Source organism: Nilaparvata lugens, chromosome 3 (genome assembly GCF_014356525.2).
Source record: "Nilaparvata lugens isolate BPH chromosome 3, ASM1435652v1, whole genome shotgun sequence".
Lineage (NCBI taxonomy): Eukaryota > Metazoa > Arthropoda > Insecta > Hemiptera > Delphacidae > Nilaparvata > Nilaparvata lugens.
The window spans coordinates 69,615,897-69,641,060 of record NC_052506.1 but is presented as its reverse complement, the minus strand read 5'-3'; the positions used below and the strand labels follow the sequence as shown (position 1 = coordinate 69,641,060).

At 33.8% G+C, this 25,164-nt stretch overlaps 1 protein-coding gene across 1 annotated transcript in view; it reads left to right on the top strand.

Moving 5' to 3' along the window:
* Positions 1-25,164, top strand: part of LOC111055569 — a 548,424-nt gene that overhangs the window by 367,851 nt on the left and 155,409 nt on the right. The window lies entirely within an intron of this gene.

Here is a 25,164-nt window from a genome sequence, read left to right as displayed (position 1 = left end):
ATCATAAGTAGTCATTGAATAATGGAGTAGATTAGCAGAACAGTAGAAGTATTCAACCAAATTTTTATTCTGCTAAATCATTAACATTCAAACGTATAACATTTTATCATCAACATGGAATAATTGGAGGAGATCGTTAACTTTGGTGTCACTACTCCCAACCTTTTCCACTTGGCTTGATATCCTCGCTCTTTGGCTCCTGAATATTCCTTATGAGAACGGAGAGTTATTTTATTTATAACGGAGAAACAGTTGAGACTTTCATAAGTTCTGGAATATCTCCAAGTTTCTCTCCTCCGGTAGACCGACCCGAAATTTCCATGTCTCAACTTATTTCCATACAGAACAACACCTTCGCATAATGTATCGGATATGTATAAGCAGGAATATACATCACTATGTTTCATATATTATCTAGACTAGACGGTTTGCAGTTATTTCGCGAACTGAAAGTTCTCCATTACACCCTTTTCGCCAGTTGTTGGGAAAAATGTCCCAAGTTCTGAGTTCTGCATGAATAATAACACATCCTCCATGAGTTATTGCAACGATCACTTGTGAATTACTACCGTTCCATATCGTATGTTGATATTGAAACCAACCTCTGGAGATGTACTTGAATTAATATTTTCATCATACTCTCAGTACCCCTTACATGCATCGATATTTAATTGGAGCAAGAACATGAGAACATTCAGTCATTTAGGAATGTCAAATTTCTATTTGAAGATTAAAAAAGAGTGATAAGTCTTAAAACTAATGAATCTGGTCCTCCCCATCTTAACTGAGACTATTCACAAGATCAATCTCATAAAAATCGAATGAGAATGAGAATGATCTCATTCGATCAAATCGAAGACTAAATGAACATTTATCGTCAGTAGATGAATAAAATCAATTTATATTTGTTCATCTATCCAAATAGAGGATATCAAAAAATTCCTTCAAGCTAATTTCGAGTACTAAATAACCTTCTTCTCAAAACGTAATTTTTATTTATGACTTGCCCCCAGCTATCTGATTTCCTTTCCATTTGAGCTTCAAGGTTCTTTGTCTTTATTTGAGAAATAGATATCCATCTTCCGATAGATATATTTGTGGGATGTGTTCTATATCTGTGCATGATTTATTTAATACCTTCTGTGATTTTTTTTCATAGAACGGAATCCCTCATAATAGATTGTGGAATATGTGAAAAGGTCAATCACAATACGGTATAATACATAATAATGCATTTTGGTATTGATGATAGATAGTCTCATTGAAAATGGACTCATCAAAAATATAAAATATCATAAGTAATAATAATTGTAGTACGATTACATTTTTTCCAAGAGAAAAAATGTTGACTGAATGTTCAATAATACTACAATCGTCCATCTTTATAAACACCGTTGGTTGCAATAAATATTATTCTTTCTGAATATTGTCCGTTGGTTGAAGAATAAATTATTTTGAAAGCAGTAGTTCATGAAGTTCATGATCAATGAGCTCCAGATAAAATACAACTCCCGGAAAGCTGCATGGATTTTCACTCAGCTTTTGCGAGTCGAAGCTCTTTGCTGGTGATATTGTGAATGAGAGTGGATGGTGGCGACGAAATGGAAAGTGACACAAACGCACGCCCTACTTTCTGCGGGCGTCAAGCGATTGTCGGATACCAGATGGCAAACGACTAAAGATTTTCGGAAAGAAAAGAACAAAAGATTCAAGTTTTCAATTAAAACTCCGGGATAGGCGACTTTCGTGAAAGAGAACAGGGAATGCCACTCCTGAGAACCCACCGCGCTGTGTTGCTCTTTTCCTTGGAAAATTGAATTCTAATGCCACCTGCTCTAATGAAAATGGGCGTCCTGATTTATTCCGGTTGAGAAGCAAGAACGCATAGACGCGCTTTCCATCAAAATTATTATTATTATTGTTCCAGAGATCTTGTATTAACTCTCTTCGAAATGACAAATATTTTCCATTAAGTCAGAAATTTGTTCAATACCTCGAACGAATTGACGGAAAAAACTCGAGTTTATTTTGCTATTCCAAATCATAATTTGTTCTGTAAAATTATGAATTATTTTGTTCATAGATACTTTGAAACATGAAAACTACATCAAATTTATCTGATAAGAATAAATCACAAAATTATTCTTTATTGATTGATTTATTTATATAACAATCAATAAATTAGAAAAAAGAAAAAAAAATGACTGAGTTAGAGAGAAGAGGTGGAGGAACGAACCCTTATTTGTAAGTATATCAAACTGTACAATATACTATATATCATATAATAGTCCATATATATATATATATATATTATATATATATATATATATATATAATATATATATATATCTATAACAGTTTATATAAACATCATACTGTTTTATGTATAATTTCAAACATTGAATTCGGCGACTAACCAACCCCTATAACGTAGAGCATCCCTAAGAAAGCCGATGAGTCTGTTCCAATCTCTCCCCTTTAAATAATCTATTATTGTGCTTTCATTAACTTGTGAGCTGCCAAACCATGCCTTTCTTATTCCTCGCAATATCTTGCACCTGCCCATGAAGTGAACTACATCTTCCAACTCCCTACTGTTACATAAGCTGCACTCAAACCTACTCTCTTCTCTCCCTGGCCTAAAGTTGAGTGGTAACATACATGCTCTGGCCCTAAAAATAATATTTATAAAACTTCTCTTGAAGTTATCATTCAGATAGGCTCGATTCTGCAAGTCTAACAGCAAAGAGGCGTATAGTCTATGATACTCTGACCGTTCAGCACGCTCTCTCCACGTCGCATACATGTTCTGACTCACTCTCTGCAGCAATTCGTTGATAGAACTCTCCCATCTATCCATGTGGGCAACACTGTCACTCCATTCTATACCATAACGCTGACAGAGGTCAATCCATACTTTGTACCATCCGCACTTCTTGACAATAAATTCATGAGCAATTTTGTATGGAAATCTCTCTGCCGGCAGACTAAACACTCTAATCAAGTAACCTAAGTGAAGCCTAAAAGTATGAATCCACATCAGCTCAACCTCACATTCTAAATAGATAACATAATCAGGAGTATTTTTTGGAAGACCGAATAATCGCTTTATAAAATTTTTTTGAAATTTCTCCACTCGATCACTCTCAATATAGCCCCACACTTGAGCTGCGTAAGTTACGGTGGATCTGGAAGCTGCATTGAAGACCTGCCATTTGATAGAGAGCGGCGCTGAGTCATTGAGAATCAAGCTCCTCCAAACACTGTTTATACCAACATTGCTGTCGCTACCCTATCCTCAAAGTGTTTTTTCATTGACAAGGATGAAGCGAAAATAACTCCCAAGTATTTGTACTCACTTACAACCTCCACCTCCTCTTCTCCGTAAAACCATTTTTCACTTTTCCTCAACTTTCCCCTTTTCTAAAAACAACAACTTTAGATTTATTCATGTTTACTATCAGGTTCCATTGAGTGCAAAAAGCTCGAAGTCTATTTATCATTTGTTGCAGTGAAATCGGGGTATCTGCTAGAATCACTACATCGTCTGCATACATAAGTCCATTTATGTCTAAGTTTCCAACCGACACACCTCCCCCAATATGCTCACACAGGTCATGTATAAACAAGGAAAATAGCATCGGAGAGGCCAAGCAACCTTGTTTCACGCCGCTATTTACTGAAAACTCAGTCGACAGACCTCCATAACCGTTGCACCATACCTCACACTTATCATCGCTATACATTTGTTTTAAAATTCCTATAAATTTGCTCGATAAACCTATTTCATAGAGCCTGTAGAAAAGCGCATTTCTATCTATATTATCGAAAGCTCCTTTGAAATCGATAAAGAAAGCATATAATTTTCTTTTTTTTACTTGTAAGTAGTAATTGACGACACTATGGAGAACAAAAATATTATCCACAGTAGAATACCCGGGACGGAAGCCTGCTTGATTTTCTCTTATAATACCCCTTTCCTGCTCCCACTTGACTAATCTATTGCACATTATTCCCATGAAAATCTTTGTCATTATATCCATACATGTAATTCCCCTGAAATTTGAGACACAGGAAGGATCACCTTTTTTATGGAGAGGGAAAATAATAGATTTTTTAAAAGATTCCGGAACATAGCCACATGAGTAAATATCATTAAGTGCTTTTAGTAACAGTATTTTAAAGATCTCGGGAGCTTTTTTATAGAATTCTCCTGTAATTCTATCTTTACCGGGCGCTTTATTACACTTCATTTTCGCAAGAACTGCATTCAATTCACTCATATCCAACTCCTTGTCTAGAGATGCTATTTCAACACTAGGCGGCGCATATGAGATTGGCTCACTTAAACTAACAGGTGTAAATAATTCTGAAAAATATTCGACCCACTCTTCTGGTTTTATAGAGACAATTTGATAAATACGACTTCTCTTCAAGCTCCCTACAAGCTTCCAGAAATCTTTAGAATTGTTCACTTCACGTAATTTATCATTAATATTCACGTAATAGGACTTCTTCTTCTCTTTACACAGTCTTTTATACTCCCTTGTTGAGTTCAAATAATCATTTTTAATTGAGCTATTATTAAATTTTCTAAATAATTTTAGTAAGCTAAACATTTTACTTCTAGCTCTTTCACAGTCTCGGTCGAACCATGCCTGCTGTTTAATAGCCTTTTTATTCCGATTACATGTGAGCTGCCTGTTACTGGCAGATGAATATATCAAATCTTTCAGATAATTAGTTGCCACCTCCGGATCATCCGATATTTCAACATCTCTACATTTCTCTAACAATTTACGGGTATAATTTACTTCATCTAATTCACTAAAACTTAGCTTGGGTAAAAGCGGTAATACTACTTTATCATCAATAACATTCATTCCATCATTCACTCCATCCTTTACAAAATACAAACTAAAACATATTGGAAAATGGTCTGAGAAATGCTCTTGAAGAACAGAAAAACTATTTATACAAGCAATATTATCTAATGAAATACAACAATAATCGATAACAGACGCACCTCGTTGATTTAAAAAAGTAAATTCTCCGTTTCTATCTCCTTTAATTCTACCATTTAGTATTATATAATTAAATACTTCACAGAGATTTAAGATTTTTTCTCCTCTTGAATTAGTTACAACGTCTTTCGATATTCTGATACGTGACAAGTCATTATTATCAACAGTGACTTCGATTGGAATGTTCTGTGAGGAACCTACTCTAGCATTCCAATCCCCGACTAATATATTACTCGACATAGAATCAGAGGTTGAGAGAAAATCCCACAGTGCATCAAAATCCTTTTGCCACTCCCCATCCGAGCCACCATTTAGATAAATTGGCAAAATACGTATTCTTTCATTATTTATCTCAATTACAATGTGCGTTCTACCATGACAATCATTGAAAGAAAAATGTGGTGAAAATGACGTTTTATATCCCATTACTATTCCCCCTCTTGCTCGACCAAAACGACTACTCCTCACAGCATAATCCCAGACCAATGTATATTCCTGTAAATAAAAGTTATACTCCGTTTCTTGCCCTTCCTCTACGTGTGTCTCTAACAAAATGAAACAATTAAATTTCTTTAGAAAACCAAAAAATTGAAAATAATCTTTACCTTTTATGCCACATACATTATAAACTAAAAAATCAGACTCCCATTTATTTAGAATAGGCCTACCTATGCGACTGACGGCCCCACCTCATTCAGTATCCATTCCTTGTTTGTATTTTCCTTTCCCATCCATGAAAGATTTTAGAATTTCTTCTGTGCCAGCCCCTAGTACTTCCTTGAGTTTGTCTTCTCCCTTATGGTCACCGAACTGCAGCCAGTCGTTCACCATATCCCATGTGAATGACATCTCCCCGATAAGTAGACGATTGTGGACGACCCGCACCTTCGCCTCCGGTTTTTTGTTTACAATAGCTTTCCGCAAGGCTAGTAGCTTTCCTCTTCCTTTCCGAGTCTCATACGAATAGTCTTTGAATACGAAAAAGTTTGTTCCTTTCAGCTTTTTTGAATTTGATAGTATGAAGTTAATGTCATCGTCACAGGGGAAATGGGCTATAATTAAACTGTTCTTTTTCGGCTTCCCTAATATATGTGCACGATTAACAAACACGTTATCATTACATCGTAGATAGTCCAAACAGAATCGTCTCACCACTGCCACGAAATTTGTTTCATTTGTTTCAAAATGCAGTCCCTTGAAAATGAGATTATTTCTTCTACTCCTATCCTCCAAATCTATGAGCCTTTTTGTTAAAGCGTTATTCACATTTTTAATACATTGTAAGTCTCGTTTTTGTTCCAAGTTTTCACCAGATAACCTTTCCACTGACAAATTAAGAGCAGCTATATCGTCTTTAGAAGCTAGTTTGGACATTTTACTATTAAAATTTTCCATAATTCTAGTTTCCAAACCATCCAATAACACTTTAAACTTTTGCTCATCCATTTCACTTGTCACAAGTTCTAGACGCTTTTTACCCGGCCTATAATTAACTTCTGGAGACACTTTTGAACGTTCACGTTTTTTAAACGAATTGGATGGCGAGAAGTACGAGTCTATACCTTTAGACATTTAATAGATTATCCACAGAAGAAACAACTGCACTTGTAACACAGGATTAGATTATTAGTTCAGAAATACTGCATAAATACAACTCCACTTATAACTTGGGAATAAATTATTAGTTCAGAAATACATTGGAAAAACAATCTTAAACACTTTAGTAACTACACTTCGAAACAGTCGAGGCTGTGTTAAACGAGAGGCCGTTCAGAGCGATAAGATAGCACGTCTGCTCTGCTCAACGTCCAAAACTCAACCGTAACTATAATAATAATTATATTGAAGCTTTAATGAATTTTCAGTAGAAGAATTAATTTGGTGGAATGTTGAGTCTAAATTACAATAACATAATCTAAGTATGAATATTGATAAGAAAGATATTACAATTCATCATAAGCCCTATAACACATCTGAGTGAAGACGATGCCATAAAAAATAGTCAATAATTAATAGAAATAAATGATCTGTGATGAATAACTTTTTTTGTTTCCAATCTCAATTATAATAGGATACCTTTCTTAATTGAGTGCAAACACGTTAAGCGTAAAGCTGTGAAACTAATACATATCGTTTATTTTTAATGAAACATCGATATAAAAAAACGAATATTATTTATTATTATAGTGTTCACTGTGAAATCATCCAAAAATTAAGATTATCATATTATCATTCTTGGGGTGTTCACCGTAATAACTACATTCCAAAATAATGCAATAGAAACATTCGAAGAATATATTCCCACAAATTATCTATTGAATAATTATGATCATCTCTATCCATCATCCAGTATTAAACTCAAAGTCTTCATTAATATCAAATACAATGGATTTTACTCCATTAATTTATCAAATTCTCCTATTTATTGTATCTCAACTGAATATCATCTCAGGCATTCATATTGCCTCGTAATTCGCATCAATGAAAAAACTCAGTAGATAAACGGACAATTTCCATATTTATAGCTTGTCTTCCTCGTCTGTCATTGGAAAAACTTCATAGTGGATAAAGCATCCTCCGTAATAAGGAATTGCTTCTCTTATTCTTTCTGTTTCTGCCAATATAACCGTGAAAAGTGATTTCGAGCGAGTATTTCCTCAGGAAAAATCTAAATAGTCTCCTCATTAATCATGCATGAATTGATAATGGGGTGGATTTTTCATTAGAAAATCATACTGTCGAGGAAGTATCATTACTGAATGGGAAGATTTATTATGACTCCTTGAGAAACAAGACAGTTTTTCAATTGATATTCCACGTGAAATATTATGGAATGGAATTGAACGTCTTTCTAAAGCCAGATCTGAAACTGAGGATCTCACTGGGCTCAACATCTGCCTGAAATGTGATTTGCAAAAAACTCAAGTAGTTGAATTTTTCCTCTTCAAATGAAAGCTAATTTCTTGGCTGACTCACTTAACTGGTTAATTGGACTTTGATGCCTGGAGCCCTCCATTCAATCTTCATCGAATAGGATGCTAAATTAGAATTTTGTACGTATAATTAAATACTTCCATTCCATGATTCAACTTCCTCTCAAAAATACAAACAATCCTGTACAAACTTATTCATCTTTGTTGAAATTCCAGTATAAGTGATGTTGCTACTGTTTAATAACGGAAGAGATTTGAGACATTTTCATTAACGAGATGAATTCATATTCGCCCTTCATCTCAAAATTACAACTTCAATTATGATTATTTTAATGATTGTGTTCTTTGTATGGATATGGTTCGTACATAATCAATTTTCAATCGAATACATCCTATAACAAAATTTCAAATTCATAAATTGTGTTCAAAGACCTCCAAGTAGCTCAAAATCTCGTACAATGTTTGAAAAAATTCATCATTGGAGTAATTTTAGGATATTTGAGAATGTGGCATGATTTCGAAGATATTTTCTAATGTTAATTGTATTAATATTCGAGTAGCCACTCCATGAATAATTTGCGATAATTACAATGAAATATCACATAAACACTATTTTATTATAATATAATTCAAATTGAGATGTACTAGTTCTTAGCACAAATACATACAAATCACATAGTATTTACAATAATAGAATTATTACTTTCCTCGCCCTATTACGTAGGTGCCCTATTTCATAGGTAAGGAAAGTATTGCTTTCCGAAAAAAATTAAGGTACCCCAATTTCTAAATTTCTATACGTTTCAAGGTCCCCTGAGTCCAAAAAACTGGTTTTTGGGTATTGGTCTGTGTGAGAGAGAGAGAGAGAGAGAGAGTGTGTGTGTGTGTGTGGTGTGTGTGTGTGTGGTGTGTGTGTGTGTGTGTTTGTGAGTGTGTATGAGTGTATGTGCGTCTGTGTACACGATATCTCATCTCCCAATTACGGGATGACTTGAAATTTGGAACTTGAGGTCCTTTCACTATAAGGATCCGACACGAACAATTTCGATCAAATGCAATTCAAGATGGCGGCTAAAATGGCGAAAATGTTGTAAAAAACAGGGGTTTTCGTGATTTTCTCGGAAACGGCTCCAACGATTTTGATCAAATTCATACCAAAAATAGTCATCGATAAGCTCTATCAACTGCCACAAGTCCCATATCTGTAAAAATTCCAGGAGCTCCGCCCCATCAATGCAAAGTTTGATTTTAGATTCCCAATTATCAGGCTTCAGATACAATTGAAACAAAAAAATCAAGTGGAGTAGATTGAGCATGAAAATCTCTACAATTAATGTTCAGTAACATTTTCACCTAAAATTGAAAATAAGCACGAAGTTCGAGAAAATGTGATTATCCAATAATTGCAAACTGTTGAATAGTAGACTTGAGATGCGCGGGAACACTAGCGTCAGGTGATCAATTTTCATAACGGCAAGGAAAGTTGTGTGAGTGCGCCACACCAGATTTTTAATTGTATGAAAGAAATAAATTGTATAAAGAAACTTGAAGCTCACAAGACTAATAACTGATTGTGAGCTTGTACTAAGAAGATGAAAAAAAAGAAGAAAAATAATATTGTAACCTAATGTAGAATATAATTATGAAATTATATAACCAACCATATTATAATATGTATAGCATCTACATGATATACAAAGTGAGTAATATGTATGGGAACCCCTCAATAAGTTGGAGACTGTTTTAGATATAATACTGTTACTTTCAGGATAAGTTCTTGGTCTAACTTTGAATAGTTTATACTCTACCTTTTGATGTACAACTGAATTTCAACCCCTCATTGGGGGTGTCTAAGGGGTTGCAACTCCGATATTTTAAGTGTGAACACTAATCGTGGTTAACATCATTTAAGGGTCTTTTCAAAACAAGGAAGATGGAATCAATAGAAATGTTCTGTGATACTTGTATCAAAAATTGCGGCTTCTTGAAGTTTTAGTTTTTAAACAAATGAGGGGTATAGTGTCTTTTGAGAACATAAATTCTCAGACAACTATAATTAAGTTTGGAAAGCGAGACCCGATGGTGGAGGGGTTAGTGAAATTTCTAGTGCTATTCCAGTGGTGAGGAATCCGAAATAAAAATCATTTGACGATTGATTGCCTCTATATTAAATATTCAAATTCAAACAACACTTTACAATAGATACATTCTTCAATTAAAGATTATCTTTGTCTTAAGAGACAAAATTTAACTACATTTACGTCTTCAAGAGACCAAATTTAACTACATTTACGTCTTTAAGAGACCAAAATTTAAGGGACACATTGAATTCCGATCGGGAAAGATCAAGTACTCATCTTGTAGTTGTCGTCGCGATGTCCGGAGTCCCTGGCGGAGATGGATGAAGGGTGAAGATGATTGGTCGTCCTCCAGGAATGTTCAGGCGTCGCGGCGACAGATCCAAAAGGGAGTTAGTCTTGTTCTCTCCTCATCAGCGTTCAATGACGTACGATTCCAGCCATGGTTGGAGGAAGTCGCCGGCCCTTTTACAATGGAAATTCTCGGCCCGATACAGAAACCTAATGACAAATTTACAACAGAATTAGAAACATAATAATTACCAATATCTAATAGGATTGTATTCAATTGATGATCCAGGTAGATAATCAAATAAATACAATTCACCGCTTTCTATGAGGAAATAAATAATATTATTAACATACATAAATCGAACACTTTCACTTCAAAAATGATAAATTATATTCCATGATACTAATAAAAATACTCACCCAAAAGGGGTATTGAAGATCTGAAGTATAGAGGGAATCAATCGTCATCCTAATTCAAGCTATCCCATTATTACTGTATTCTCAAAAGGGGGACTTTACTTCTAAATATTACTCTTAGCCTACATTTAAAGTAACTTCAAAAGATGTCCGATTTACTTGGACAATCAATTAAATTCTCCTGGAGAGAATGAGAATGTACCCCCAAACGAAAACATTACTGGAATTGAAAGATAACCTCAAGAAACAGTTAACACTATGATAGCTGGGATTAGAATGATCGTTCTCCTAGTTTTCAGAGGCGTCCAGACTGATCAGTTTTACCATCATCATTTAAAATATTTACCCGATCGCCGGTGAATTTCTCTTCGCCCACTCTCTTTCTCCTCAGTGAATAAGGAAGGTGATACGTTCAAGCAAGAAGGAAACTAGGAGAGAAAAGTTATTTCCCTTTTGCAAGTTTAGAATTATGGGATTGATTCAGCATCCTTCTGGCGTCTAAATCTGTCGTGAGAATAGATAATTCCAAGTGGGATCGTGGGAATCAAGGACTTTAATAAGATGCTGATCATAATTATAATGATTTTAGAAATGCTGGCTAAGTTGCCAATGAACAAGAATAAATTTACTATCTTTATGGGAACCGAAAACTACTTACTTAAGATAAAATAAATTCTATTTAATAACTCAAAATTTTGGTACAGGGGTTGTAACTTGAATATTTCAAATGTAAACACCCATTGTGTGACACATCATTTTAAAGGGCTTTTCAAAACAAGAAATATGACATCAATAAAAATGTTCTATAATACTTCTATTCAAAATGGCGGCTGATTGAAGTTTTAGTTTTCAAAGAAATGATTGGTAAAACTTCAATCAGCCGCCATTTCGAATACAAGTATCATAGAAAATTTTTATTGATGTCATTTTTCTTGTTTTGAAAATCCCTCTAAAATTATGTACCACGCAATGGATTTTAAATTTGAAATATTCAAGTTACAACCCCTCATTTCTTTAAAAATTAAAACTTCAATCAGCCGCCATTTTTGATACAATTACCATAAAACATTTTTATTGATGTCACCTCACCTGTTTTTAAAAAAAGCTTTGAAATGATGTACCACACAATGGGTGTTCACAATTAAAATATTCGAGTTACAACCCCTTACTCACCCCCTTTATGAGGGGTTGAAATCCAGTTGTATGTCAAAAGGTAGAGAAATCAACCAATAACATCCTGAAAGTTGCAGTAGGCTATTATATCTACAACAGTCTAGAATTTATTGAAGGGTTTCCATACATATGACTCACTCTTTATATAACACCATGTTGCACGGTATTTACAGCTTAGCAGTGATGACTATCTTGCTACCTTGCAAGAGTTCGAAACGAGTTCTCTCATATTGATTCAAGGTATGGATATCTAGGAACTACCTATTTCATGAATTTGCCGAAACTCAGCTCATTTTGTGATTATATCGTTACCACTGATGGCAGTGAAGTTGGCATCTGAGTGCTCGGAGTATTTCGCCAGCGTGAGGATCATCATTATTTAGAGTTGAATGCAACTTGCATGGTGCCATTTTGCTAGCTCGAGTGTTGGCGGAAATGTGTCGAGAGGAGAAAAGAGCAATGAAAAGGAGAAGCAAGTGGGGACGGAGAGGAAAACGCTGGTCATAAATACGTCGGAGGTGGGGAGAAACGTCTTGAGAAGAGTCTTCAGCGGCAGCAGCTATCCTGACTCTTTTGCGCGGATCCAAGGCAGACCTGGTCGACATACAGCCGTTTCTTCGCCGGAAATATCTCTTTCTCCTGAACGACTCCTACGTGCCAACAACACCCCTCCCCCTCACCCCGGTTCCACACCTCTCCATCATCACAATTCTTAACCCCAAAATACCTCCCAGTTGGCAACATTCTCCACCCTTAACACGTTCTCATAGCACAATATAGACGATCTTGTTTCAACGATCAGTCATCCAGTCATGAACTAAGTTTGTTATGGACTAAGGGGATTTTCAGTCGATCCTTCTCGTTTTTTGACAAAATTTGGCTGGAGAATTTCTCGTTGAAGATTTTCCAAAGAAATGAGGAACATGGAGTATCATTTCTGTTTCATCAATTAATTATTCAATTGAAATCCGGCTCAATAGATTAACATGGGCCCCCACACGAGCATCATCTGAGCTAGCTGTTATAAATCAATGTCCCTACATTGCATTGTGGTACCCATCCCCATACAACTGACTTCTATGACAATAATTTGGGTTGCTCCTGTCCAAACATTAGTATAAAGGTTTGGAATAGCAGTGCGGCTACCAGACAAGAGTAAGTTATCGTTAGCAACATGCAATTGGTGTCGATTCTGTGTGACGTATTGAGGGCAATGTTTGGCTTTTGCGATTAATAACAACAGACGACATCAATAACAAGTTGACTGTTTCGTTTGGGGCTGAGCATCCGCATTCCAGCTGGGCAGTGCACCCTCGTTGCTGCGAAATTCCGCGAGTTTGGTGCGGTCCAAAGGGGCTGCGACAGTTCTGCTGGTGTTGGGGGCACATCACCAATAATTCACTGCGTTATCGTTGACAAAGTGCATGCCTCATTGCTCACACTGACTGCCGCCTCGATTTATTTTCTTTTGACACGGCCGTGTTTCTGAAATTAGGTTGTCATTTGTTACAAGCCCACTGACCCGAACACTGCAAACAAAACTGATGTTGTTCCCACCTACCTCTCCACCACCACCCCTCCAACAACCACACACCCATTAGCTCTGTTCATCTTCTTACTCGCCCACACATCCCTTCCTGAACAATCCATGTCTCTTTTATTCAACATATATTGTGAAAAATCTTTTCTTCAAAGCTAATCCTTCCTTACTCTCTCGCTGATCTTATTTCTGCCATAGCTACTTTCTTATCACAGTTATTGAACTACTCTCTTCTTCATCTCTCAATTTTCTGAGCTCCGACAATCTTTCAGTGCCTTGCCTTGTGCCTTACATTTTCCTGTTGATTCTATTAAATCATTCACTTTACTTTACTTTACTTTTCTTGTTCGTCACAATTATTAAACTGCATTAAGGGAGCAGCGATCCCGCAGTATATGACACGTCAAAGTTTAATCTAATATCTACCATCCCTCATATTTCAACATAACAGATCCCACATAACATACATCAATCAAACATTATTCAACAATGAAGTCTGCTAACCTGTACGGACACAATACAATAAGGAATTTCCTGAGTGTTTTTTTGAACTCCTTCAAGCTATCAATTTCTCTTATGTGAGATGGGATTGAATTAAATATTTTCATTCCCATATAAAACGGGCCACTCTCCAGCAGGCTTAGTCTGTGATGTGAGTAAACAAAACCTCTAAATCGTGTATTATGGGGATGACTCACCTGGTTCTCCTCATACATTCGTCTATTTTCAAAAACGAAGATTGCTTAATCTAATATATAAATAGCAGGAGCCGTCAGCAATCTCTTTTCTTTAAAATAAGGTCTGCAAGAGCGCATTGTATTAATCTTATAAATTATCCTTATGGCTTTCTTCTGCAGTATGAATATTCCATTATTCTCTATATTTTTTCCCCAAAAAATAACTCCATATCTCATAACTGACAGAAAATAAGCATGATATACAAAAAGAACAGCTTTTTCACTCCCTATTCTAGCCATTTCTCTTAATGCAAACAAGGCTCTATTCAATTTACCAGTGACATGAGAAATATGTAGCTTCCACTCACTCTCCACCATCAGACCCAAGAATGTCGTGGAATCAGAAGTTTCAACTCTACTTTGAGTATTCAAGTTTATTCCAAAACTTTTATAGTCTCTACTGAAGGGAATTACTTTAGTATTTTTGCGGTTCAAACTAAGACTATTCTGAACAAACCACGAATCTAATTCAGCAAGACACCTCTCAGCCTCTCTTATCAAACATTCACTGTTCCTACTGGTGATTAAAGCTGTAGTGTCGTCCGCAAAAAGAGAGAGTTTGAAATTGACGTGACTCTCGATGTCATTAACATAGACCAGGTATAAGAGGGGACCCAATATTGAACCCTGCGGTACTCCCTGAGACATAGGTAACCAAGAAGAGCTGCATGTTTCATTACCAACAGATATTGACACTCTATGGAACCTCCCCGATGAATATGACTGGAACCATGAGTATTCTTTCCCATTAACACCATAATATTTCAATTTGTGCAATAGAAGATCAGGTTGAACATTATCAAAAGCTCCCGACAAGTCACAGAAAATACCCATAGCCTGTTCAGAGTCATCCCTAGCCTTAAGTGTCCCCTGGTTAATTCCGAAAACAGCATCTTCAATGGATCTGCCCTTTCTAAATCCAAACTGTGACTTGCAAAAAAAGAGAGGATTTTTCAAAAAAAACAATTCAGCTGAGTATGAGAAGCCCGTTCAAAAACTTTCGAGAAAGATGAGAGCAGAGCTACTGGTCTAAAATTAGCAACATCATTCTTATCCCCCTTCTTGTACAAAGGTTTCAAAACAGCGTATTTCAACAAGTCAGGAAAATGTCCAGTATCAAAAGAGAGATTAATCAAGTATGTTAGAGGCTTAAGTATGAGATTACATGACTTTCACTATGAAGAGATAGCAGACATCGTGTGTCTCCAACGTTATTGTCATGTCACCAGCTGGCTCAGATCTTTGAATAGTACACTTGAGATGCGCGTGAACAGCTGAACACTAGCGTCAGGTGATCAATTTTCATAACGGCAAGGAAAGTTGTGTGAGTGCGCCACACCAGATTTTTTATCTAAATGAAGTGGATTTTAGACAACATTTCAAGTCTCTTCAATTGTTGAAAAGTTCCATAACATCAATAAATTATTAACATTCACGCTACAAACTTGATCATTCATGTAATATGATGTAAAGGTCAATAACATAGTATACTCAACGACAAAATGCTCTATTACTCGATTGCCAAATGTGCGATTGTTCCTTGTGTGCTTTTCAGGGCCCAGACCCCAGAAGTGGCACCTATTCCGCACGCAGAGTAACCGTTCCACTTACAACAATCTCACGTATTCAAGGTACCGTGCCTGAGCTGGCCTCTCACGTCTCACAGCTATACATACGGCAAGATACAGGGGAAAGACCGGATACCAGCAATTAACATAAAGCATCTGAACGCTTCGGCTTCAGCTCACCTTGTAAGGAATCTCCATATCTCCGGTGTGGGAGGGGCGCTTTATCGTTTGCGAAATGAATACGGCCACCCAATTAATATGCAACTAGTATAAATTGAGCTGTTCATTGCACAAATGGCGCCAGAGATCTCTTTGGGAGCTAATTACAGGTATATTAGCGACCAAGATAGTTCTCCAATCTATGCTAATTTCTGGCAGCGTTATGTTTAATCTGCACATTTGAAAATGAGAAATGAATGTGCACAACCCAGGGGATTCCACTGGCAGTCTACAGTAGAATATTATAGTTATCTTCAAATGCTCATTTGAGCATTATTATAGAGCACAATGGGGAACCTCCATTGCTCTATTGTAATAGTTTTATCTTAATCTCATCATTACAAAAATCAAAGTTATTAGTTCATCCTTTCCATCAGAAATGATTGGTTTCAAATCATCACAATGATGAATCATAAAATAAAGCTTGGTGCATGAGAACTCATTCAATTTTCAATTCAATTTATCAAAAACACACAAAACAAGACAAAACAAAATTACAAAGATTTACGAAACAAATAAAACACAATAAAATGTTACAAATATAAAAAACCATGGGCTTAGTGTTTGGGTGTGTTGGAGAAGAGAAAAAAAAGAGAGGAAGATACCTAGCCAACTATGGTTTCCCATGTAATAGGCAGGCAAAAAAGAGAAGTAATGAGGAAAAAAGGAAGGGAGAAATGGGGGGAAGGAAGAAAACAGAGGAATAGGTACTCAAAATAAAGGTAAGCGAGTCCACTGAAAAATGAAAAAACTAATGAAAAAAAATGCTGGAGCAGAAATCTCGAGTCATATATCTAAATGGAAGAAGAAATTACTGTATGTCCAGTTTTTTATATCCAGTTTAATTTTTCCGCTGATCTTATTGTCCATGAGAAAGTGATTTGGAATGAGGTTTATTATTTTAGTACCTATGTAAATTAATTGCCTCCTTATACATTCAATATTAGTGTTATAGGTTACATAGGTACATTAAATCACATGATATCTTTTATCAATGATAGAATGACAATATTTCTCTACTGATTCGACACCAAAAATGTACCTGTCAAGAAAAGAATGAATAGTTCAATTCTCGCAGATAAGTCATGAGAACTATCATAATAGAAGCTCATCTTAAATGATAGATAGATTTAAAACTGGATTTAACGTATTGATTCACTGAAAAGTTTGAATAAAAGTATATTTGTAACTAGATTTAGTGAGAAAGGACGAGGCAATTAGGGATGAAAACTCTAGAAATCAATTTTCATACTGCTCCATTGGAAAGTTTATTGCTATTACTATTAATTATCCAACTTTCTCGAAGTCTCCTCATATACTCGGATAATAATCTCAATTTCGCTCAAGTTGTCGTATGATTTATCATTATTTGATTTATTTTCGCAACACAAGTTCAAGAAACATGTGGGGAACCTCTGCAAGACCATGTAATGGAAATATATAACACACTCACCATTTCGAAATTAAATTATGTCTTCCAACTAGATCAAAATTGAAAATCAACAGATTTTTCCAAGTTCAATATTTTTAATCCAATGTCATAATTATTGCGAGAATATCTCTCTGACAATAATATATCATATCAGTATCAGGCTGAAAGTTGGTTGTCAATATTTAGAATGGAGTACCACGAACCACAAGTCATCCAATAAGAATTATGCAGTTAGTGCAGTGCAGGTGATGCTTAATTGACATCTTTGCCTGCCAAGAATAGTTAGTTTATTGCAACGTCATCGCTGTAAGCCGAGAGCACCGGCAAAGTTTGTATTTCCGAAAATTTCCGGGCCGCAGTAGAACAAGAAAGCAACGCTGCAGATCGGCCCCAACCCGCCTGCTTCCAGCCACAGACATTCTAACTAAATAATAACTAACCAAATAAAACTTGCTCCGATTGTAATCTCCGCTGCCGCTTTGTTAACTGCTTAGCAAGGCGATTAATTATCAAACTCCCTTCATGTTCTGTGAGAAAGGGGTGATATGCCATACCACCAACAAACCCCAATTGTTTGCTATGCTTGATAAATGAAACATACTGCTTTCGTTGTCACTTTGCTGGACAGTTCCATGGTGTATACCCATTCCATATCTTATAACATCATCAACATAATCATTCATCGAATTGAGATTTCTCACTATACCAGCACTATAACAATTTCAGCTCTATATTAAAACATACTGATACATTCTCATACTGAATAGTACTGATCTCAAACCAAGCTCTAGCCTCTAGATCATATAGTATTCAACTGGAATTTATATGCAGTATCCATTGTACTTCTGGAGCTCGCAAGCTCTGAAATATTCTCATTTCATAATCACTTTTTCTCATCAAAACAAGCAGTGCAATTTATTTGAACATGTCGTGAAAGCATTATTATTATTATTATTATTCATTGCATCATGTAGCCATATCTAGACCTGGCTGGCTCAGGTCTGGTGTCATAGTTTTCAGGTCGCAACTGATCAATTTTAGGGCCTCTGACATGACCCATCGACTGCTTTTCAGGCAGACGGATAACGTGTCCATCCGAAACACGGGAGAAAATATCTTGTCCGGGCTGAACAGATAATACTGTTCATAAGTGAATTGACGTTCAGAAAACATGTATTCAGGCTTCAGTATGTTGGATGACATAACTTAATATTGAATTGTAGCGCTCGACGGTTTAAGTCGACGGTTTGGAATTTCTTTCGATGTTTAAATGTTATAATGTTTAAATGTTCAAATGTTTAAATGTTTAAATGTTTAAATGTTTAAATGTTTAAATGTTTAAATGTTTAAATGTTTAAATGTTTAAATGTTTAAATGTTTAAATGTTTAAATGTTTAAATGTTTAATGTTTAAATGTTTAAATGTTTAAATGTTTAAATGTTTAAATGTTTAAATGTTTAAATGTTTAAATGTTTAAATGTTTAAATGTTTAAATGTTTAAATGTTAATGTTTAATGTTTAAATGTTTAAATGTTTAAATGTTTAAATGTTTAAATGTTTAATGTTTAAATGTTTAATGTTTAAATGTTTAAATGTTTAAATGTTTAAATGTTTAAATGTTAAATGTTTAAATGTTTAAATGTTTAATGTTTAAATGTTTAAATGTTTAAATGTTTAAATGTTAAATGTTTAAATGTTAAATGTTTAAATGTTTAAATGTTTAAATGTTTAAATGTTTAAATGTTAAATGTTTAAATGTTTAAATGTTTAAATGTTAAATGTTTAAATTTTAAATGTTTAATGTTTAAATGTTTAAATGTTTAATGTTTAAATGTTTAAATGTTTAATGTTTAAATGTTTAAATGTTTAAATGTTTAAATGTTTAAATGTTTAAATGTTTAAATGTTTAATGTTTAATGTTTAAATGTTTAATGTTTAAATGTTTAAATGTTTAAATGTTTAAATGTTAATGTTTAAATGTTAAATGTTTAAATGTTTAAATGTTTAAATGTTTAATGTTTAAATGTTTAAATTTTTAATGTTTAAATGTTTAAATGTTTAAATGTTTAAATGTTTAAATGTTTAAATGTTTAAATGTTTAATGTTTAAATGTTTAAATGTTTAAATGTTTAAATGTTTAAATGTTTAATGTTTAAATGTTTAAATGTTTGAATTTTTACATTTTTAAATGTTAAATGTTTAAATGTTTATATATTGCGCATTTACGGCGAAACGCGTTAATAGATTTTTATGAAATTTGACAGGTATGCTCTTTTTTTAATTGCGCGTCGACGTATATACAAGGTTTTTGGAGATTTTGCATTTCAAGGATAATATAAAAGGAAAAAGGAGCCTCCTTCATACGCCAATATTAGAGTAAAAATCAGACTATAGAATTATTCATCATAAATCAGCTGACAAGTGATTACACAGATGTGTGGAGAAGCCAGTCTATTGCTGTATTTCCATAAGGTCTATGGTTTCAATCGGGTAGTTGTGGATGAGAATACTGCGTGAGGTCTACTGTTCACAGAACTACTGGTAATAGTTAAATAAATAACATAAATATAAGCATAAATATATGCTTGAGAGAAGATAGTATTAGCAACACACTAATTACTTATCAATCAACTTCAAGGCTACTCCTATTTTTAATTTGATTATGTATTAATAAGGAATGCACCTATCTAACCTACCAGATTCCAAAGCCTCCAGAAGTGTAGAGACTAAGCCAGATTTGCTCCTCACTTAATTTACATGACTCCATCAGCTGACTGGTGGGTGTGTAGGTGGGGAGTGGGGGGGAAGTGAGACTAATCCTTCTAGGTGTCGCAACTGGAAGTTCGCAGCACCCCAGCACCCACCGTAGGACCGCGTCACCCTGCGCATTGGGTCCCGCTTCCTTCAACGGGAAACTCCATCGAGGTGCTTATCTCACGCACCACACAGCGCCCGCACTCCATCAAACCTCTGACATAGACGTCGTTCTACTATAAAGTCACCTTTACTAGCCTATAACACTTGAACTTCCTGTGCTGCTCATAATATAGCAAACTCAAACTGATACGGTTGAGAACGTTAGTGGTTGTCTTGTTGCAAATAATATTGTGAAGTGGAAGACTACCACTTCATCTTTTAATGTTTAAATGTTTAAATGTTCAAATGTTTAAATGTTTAAATGTTAAATGTTTAAATGTTTAAATGTTTAAATGTTTAAATGTTTAAATGTTTAATGTTTAAATGTTTAAATGTTTAAATGTTTAAATGTTTAAATGTTTAAATGTTTAAATGTTTAAATGTTTAAATGTTTAATGTTTTAATGTTTAAATGTTCAATGTTTAAATGTTTAAATGTTTAAATGTTTAAATGTTTAATGTTTTAATGTTTAAATGTTTAAATGTTTAAATGTTTAAATGTTTAAATGTTAAATGTTTAAATGTTTAAATGTTTGAATTTTTACATTTTTAAATGTTAAATGTTTAAATGTTTGAATTTTTTAATGTTTAAATGTTTAAATGTTTAAATGTTTAAATGTTTAAATGTTTAAATGTTTAAATGTTTAAATGTTTAAATGTTTAAATGTTCAAATGTTCAAATGTTTAAATGTTTAAATGTTTAAATGTTTAAATGTTTAAATGTTTGAATGTTTGAATGTTTGAATGTTTGAATGTTTGAATGTTTGAATGTTTGAATGTTTGAATGTTTGAATGTTTGAATGTTTGAATGTTTAAATGTTTAAATGTTCAAATGTTTAAATGTTCAAATGTTCAAATGTTTAAATGTTTAAATGTTTAAATGTTTAAATGTTTAAATGTTTAAATGTTTAAATGTTTAAATGTTTAAATGTTTAAATGTTGTGGAGCGGTATTTGATGGCTTCACATATGTAGAGAGATTTGCCAAATCATGTAGTGCTGAATCTAAATGCCTCACGTTGGGCCGGCAAATCATGTGGTGCGTTTTTTAACGGCTTCACACATGTAGGATGAATCTTGCACTGAGTCAGCGGTGTAGCGGCTATAAATTTTGCAATGGCGTGTGAGGACGCTGAGTGAACACCAGACTGATTGACTCACTACAAGACTCAATACAATTGTCGGAATCGCGGGAGGCCTAAACGCTCGCTCACCCTTGATTCCTCTAATGACAAATTGTATAATGATGAAATTTTTATAAGTAGTGTAGCAGACGCTAAACCCTGAATACGGATACCTTAAAATTATTACCTGTGAAGAAGGAGCATACAAAATCATACAGGTCGAGCAAAAATCCCGATGTAGATAATTTACGGGACTGTGTCTCTAATAAGTTCTGAAGAATTAAAATACGGTATTTGGACCAAATATCGTTCAGAATATACTTCGAGAACAGAGTCTTGTCGGGTTTTAAGCTCTATTGTAGGAATTTATATGATCTATGGCTGCCACTGCTGTACAATTGATGCGTTCGCTCCAAAGTCGAGGTAGGTAACAGATAAAAGCTGATATATGAGCAGGTAAGGACAAAGAATAAATATCTCGATCTGACCCCACTCGCTACATCCACTTAGACCTGTTCCAATATCCAGCTCAATTCAATTATTTCAATGATCGTATTCGATCGGTTCTTGATGATATAGAACGTATCAGACACAATAATTGACAGGCTTAAGAAATAATCAAACTCAGAAAGCGAATTAACAAAACTGAAATATATTACAATAAAATACGTAATCATACAGTGCAGATTCAGAATTTGATTTACAGGTTGATAATAATTTAGTATTAACAGAACAGTTAAAAGTTTTCTTGTGCTTGCATGATACCATGCGTGATTCAACAGAATTTTACGATTGATAAAATTTAACAGTTTGAAAAAATAGTGAAAAATGAATTATAGAAAATATTTTTTTTAAAATGCTCGGGGTCGTGGTTCAGGCAGCGGAGGATAGTTAATCAACTACAAATTCTTATAAATTTAATATGAATAAATTCTAGACTCTTAAGTGCTAAAGCGCTTGTCGGCGTGGCCAATAATTCAACGAAGAAAAATTTATGTTTTTCTGCACTGAAATATTTTCGAAGTGTAGATTGGGGCCCCTTTTAAAACTTATAACTCACGTGAATTTCCTTGGCGGTCGTGGTTTTCTTCTTTAGATCAAAAATCGTTTGATCGGCGGCAATCCAGGCTTCGGTTTCAGCACGTGGGGAATTTTAATTTAAATATCTCCTTCACCGAATTAATTAAGGGATAATTTACTTTAAACTTTTAAATTTATCGATTGATGAAAACAGAAATTTACGAATAACAAATAAATTGGCCTAAAATATCGGCTCACAAATAGAACATTTAAAATCGAACAAGAAATTTTCACAAATAGGTCTTGGTAACTATAAAAAGAGATCTGCACGGTGAGGATTTCAAAAGGGAAGTACTGTCCTTTCTCCAAGCTTCTAGGCTAGACCTTGCTTCTCAGAATCTCGATGTAATAATTTGCATAAAAATTTGCCATTGGTAGAACGCTTGTGACGTAGACATGACGTCAGTGGCAAGCAGTAGAATACAATTCTTTTAATTACAATAATAATTTGATTTAGGTAATTCTTAAAGCTGCTTAATCTTTAAATGTTTAAATGTTTAAATGTTTAAATGTTTAAATGTTTAAATGTTTAAATGTTTAAATGTTTAAATGTTTAAATGTTTAAATGTTTAAATGTTTAAAGTTTAAATGTTTAAATGTTTAAATGTTTAAATGTTAAATGTTTAATGTTTAAATGTTAAATGTTTAAATGTTTAAATGTTTAAATGTTTAAATGTTTAAATGTTTAATGTTTAAATGTTTAAATTTTAAATGTTTAAATGTTTAAATGTTTAAATGTTTAAATGTTTAAATGTTTAAATGTTTAAATGTTTAAATGTTTAATGTTTAAATGTTTAATGTTTAAATGTTTAAATGTTTAAATGTTTAAATGTTTAATGTTTAAATGTTTAAATGTTTAAATGTTTAAATGTTTAAATGTTTAAATGTTTAAATGTTTAAATTTTAAATGTTTAAATGTTTAATGTTTAAATGTTAAATGTTTAAATGTTTAAATGTTTAAATGTTTAAATGTTAAATGTTTAAATGTTTAAATGTTTAAATGTTTAAATGTTTAAATGTTAAATGTTTAAATGTTTAAATGTTAAATGTTTAAATGTTTAAATGTTTAATGTTTAATGTTTAAATGTTTAAATGTTTAAATGTTTAAATGTTTAAATGTTTAAATGTTTAATGTTTAAATGTTAAATGTTTAAATGTTTAAATGTTTAAATGTTTAAATGTTTAAATGTTTAAATGTTTAAATGTTTAAATGTTTAAATGTTTAAATGTTTAAATGTTTAAATGTTTAAATGTTTAAATGTTTAATGTTTAAATGTTTAAATTTTAAATGTTTAAATGTTTAAATGTTTAAATGTTTAAATGTTTAATGTTTAAATGTTTAATGTTTAAATGTTTAATGTTTAAATGTTTAAATGTTTAAATGTTTAAATGTTAAATGTTTAATGTTTAATGTTTAAATGTTTAAATGTTTAAATGTTTAAATGTTTAAATGTTTAAATGTTTAAATGTTTAAATGTTTAAATGTTAAATGTTTAAATGTTTGAATTTTTGCGTGTTTAAATGTTTATATATTGCGCATTTACGGCGAAACGCGTTAATAGATTTTTATGAAATTTGACAGGTATGCTCTTTTTTTAATTGCGCGTCGACGTATATACAAGGTTTTTGGAGATTTTGCATTTCAAGGATAATATAAAAGGAAAAAGGAGCCTCCTTCATACGCCAATATTAGAGTAAAAATCAGACTATAGAATTATTCATCATAAATCAGCTGACAAGTGATTACACAGATGTGTGGAGAAGCCAGTCTATTGCTGTATTTCCATAAGGTCTATGGTTTCAATCGGGTAGTTGTGGATGAGAATACTGCGTGAGGTCTACTGTTCACAGAACTACTGGTAATAGTTAGCATAAATATATGCTTGAGAGAAGATAGTATTAGCAACACACTAATTACTTATCAATCAACTTCAAGGCTACTCCTATTTTTAATTTGATTATGTATTAATAAGGAATGCACCTATCTAACCTACCAGATTCCAAAGCCTCCAGAAGTGTAGAGACTAAGCCAGATTTGCTCCTCACTTAATTTACATGACTCCATCAGCTGACTGGAGGGCGTGTAGGTGGTGAGAGGGTGGGGAAGTGAGACTAATCCTTCTAGGTGTCGCAACTGGAAGTTCGCAGCACCCCAGCACCCACCGTAGGACCGCGTCACCCTGCGCATTGGGTCCCGCTTCCTTCAACGGGAAACTCCATCGAGGTGCTTATCTCACGCACCACACAGCGCCCGCACTCCATCAAACCTCTGACATAGACGTCGTTCTACTATAAAGTCACCTTTACTAGCCTATAACACTTGAACTTCCTGTGCTGCTCATAATATAGCAAACTCAAACTGATACGGTTGAGAACGTTAGTGGTTGTCTTGTTGCAAATAATATTGTGAAGTGGAAGACTACCACTTCATCTTTTCCCCGTAATTATAATATTGTTTTCATCCATTCTAATTTCCTTAAGCAATAATCTTCTGAACCAATGAAAGGACATCTTTGTCATAATCTTAATATAGCAGTTGAGATAGATTAATAATCATGAAAATTCTTGATTCACCTTGAACTGAATTCATATGAGGTATTCTCTTACCCAGGCCGAAGTGCAGAACTGATGAAA